Below are 3,151 nucleotides of genomic sequence, written 5' to 3' on the forward strand. Positions count from 1 at the left end.
TATATATATATATATATATATATATATATATATATATATATATATATATATATATATATATATATATATATATATATAATTGATGATGAAACTATAAACAATTCTAATATTTGAAATTATAAGATTTGTGTATTAGTGTTGAAATTGATTACTTAAAATTTATATTAGTAAAAGTCTAAAACAAAAATTAGAAGGAAGAGCATGGCTAATTGATACTATTTTTTTTTTTTTTTGAGAAGCTAATTGATACTATTTTAAATAACAAAAATAAATTATAATCAAATGAAAGGAATCTCTATATTGGCTAAGCTCTATCATAATAATAATAATTACAATCAATAATTAATATTATTCTATCATAATAATAATGATTACCATATTACGAAAATACCCCTACGTTTGGGCGGGAAAACTTTAGAGGAGGATATTGCTTTTATATATAGTATAGATAGATTAGCTATATTAGTTTGAAGTCGACTATTTTAGTATGAGTTAATACCCAAAATTGTCCTCGACTATTGTGATTTTTCTCAATTTTATCCTAAACGACTTTGGTGTCATAAAGTGGTCACAGACTTTAGTGTTATCACTCAAAATTGTCCTCCGTTAATTTAGCCGTCAAAAGGGTGTTAAGTTCAGGGATAATATAGTCATTTCATCAAAACATGCTACCTTATTTATAAAAAAAAAAAAAAAAAAATCTTGCTACCAAACACTAATGCCAAACACTACCGCCGGACCTTGCTACTGTCGCCGTAAGTTGCTCGTTGCCGGAAAAAGAGGAGGGAGGTCGCTGCTACGTTGGTTCTAATCACACGGCCGGCTAACACCGAGAGAGGGAGAAAGGTTGCGGTGGCGAGCTTGGTGTCGGTGGAGGAGAGAGCTTCTAACGAGAGAGAGAAGAGAAGAGGACGGAGACATGGCTGCTGCTCGGTCTTCGCTCACCGTGGGTGCGGCTTCGCTGAGGGAGGACGCCGACCGCCACTGCCTTGCCGCCGCCACGCCACGACGATCCACCGGTGCTGCCTGTCGCTAGTTACCGTAGTGGTCCTTGTAGTTTTGCAATGCTTCCTTAGGGTTTTTTGTTGGAAGAATTTACATGGCAAAATTGATTCGCAGTTTCGCGATTTGAATCCTTATTTGTGCAAGAAAATATGCAGTAATTCTTATGTAATTATTGTCCTCACTCCTCATATTTACTGCAAATTGGGTTCTTGTTCGCCAAGTTGAAGATACAATAACATTTGCACTTAGTCAACGTGGAATAAAGCTAAGGAGACCAAGAAGATCTAAAATGAAAATGATCATATTATCCCTGAACTTAACACCTTTTTGACAACTAAACTAACGGAGGATAATTTTGAGTGATAACACCAAAATCTGGGATCACGACACCAAAGTCGTTTAGGACAAAATTGAAAAAAATCACTATAGTCGAGAACAATTTTGAGTATTAACTCATTTTAGTATTCTATTGTTAGGGTCGAAAGGTGACTTTGGTCAACCAGTCAACCATTGGATAATTGAAGTAGTAACTTTTTGTTTTATTTTTTTAATGTTTGCTCTTTTCTTTTTTTTTGTTTTGTTTTGTTTTGTTTTTTTTTTTTTTTTGATTAGAAAACCCGAAATCACAACCACTATCCGATGAGGTGTGTACTGTCTCATGTATAAAGACCATATGTCGTCGAGATGATTTTAACAAGAATTGAATTCATGATTTACAAATATTATGAGAATTACATTCTACTTACTTGATCACCCTTTTCAGACAATAATAATATTTTTATGTATGTGTGTGTATGTATATATTAGGAGCGAGGTGGTATGGGCTTAATATGAACAATCTATTCCTTTAATATTTTTTATGTTTTTTTTTAAGGTAAACATAGATATTCCATTAATTCATAATATAAAACGTTTACATCAACGATCAATAAAATGGTAAACAATTCCTTACAGTCAGACATAGAAACAACTTTTCTAACTATGCTATATAGAAAACTTGAATCGCAGGCTGTTTCATAACTAGGAAGCTATGTTTCTTCAGGGAGCTTAAAGCTTCATCAAAGATCTGGGTCTTCGTCATCATTCTTTTTTGCTTGTTGCCCAGGATAAGATCAGCACTTGCCGAAACCAAACTAAACGATTTATGCTAATGAAAATGAAAAGCTCGTGAAAGTAACGAGAGGAAAAATGCTCGTGAAAGTAACAAGAGGAAAACACAATAATAGAGAAAATAAAAAGTGGGTAAAGTCAAAGTGGGTTGGGAGTTCAAGACTACCAACACAAATGACAAACCCCAATACCTACCTACTATTATTTTATTCAAAAGGAGAGAAAACAGAAGAGGAAGATCTGTGGCGGTGGTCGGGACGGAAGAAGAGCGAGAGCAAACGTAGAAGGTGACCAAAACCGCCGACTCAAAGCTCCATTAGAGCTCCGGCCGGAAGCCGTCAGTGGAAGCCGAAGTTGAGTAGCAGAGAAAATCGTTTGGTTTTAGAGAGAGGAGGAAGGCAGCATTAGTCTTATGTTTTAAAATTTGTGGATCTTCTTTCCCAGGAGTGTTACATTAGGGTGTTTAATCAATAGAAACTTTTTTGAAATTAAAAAAAAAAAGTTTCTTGATATTAGAATTTAGTACATTTTAATTTACATAAAACATTAAAACTATTGTTGACAAATTTAATTTTTTTGGGTGATGAGGAAAACCCACAACCACTATCCGAAAGTGTNTCTATCATAATAATAATGATTACCATATTACGAAAATACCCCTACGTTTGGGCGGGAAAACTTTAGAGGAGGATATTGCTTTTATATATAGTATAGATAGATTAGCTATATTAGTTTGAAGTCGACTATTTTAGTATGAGTTAATACCCAAAATTGTCCTCGACTATTGTGATTTTTCTCAATTTTATCCTAAACGACTTTGGTGTCATAAAGTGGTCACAGACTTTAGTGTTATCACTCAAAATTGTCCTCCGTTAATTTAGCCGTCAAAAGGGTGTTAAGTTCAGGGATAATATAGTCATTTCATCAAAACATGCTACCTTATTTATAAAAAAAAAAAAAAAAAAATCTTGCTACCAAACACTAATGCCAAACACTACCGCCGGACCTTGCTACTGTCGCCGTAAGTTGCTCGTTG

The sequence above is a fragment of the Ipomoea triloba genome, chromosome 7, assembly GCF_003576645.1.
Source record: "Ipomoea triloba cultivar NCNSP0323 chromosome 7, ASM357664v1".
Taxonomy (NCBI): domain Eukaryota; kingdom Viridiplantae; phylum Streptophyta; class Magnoliopsida; order Solanales; family Convolvulaceae; genus Ipomoea; species Ipomoea triloba.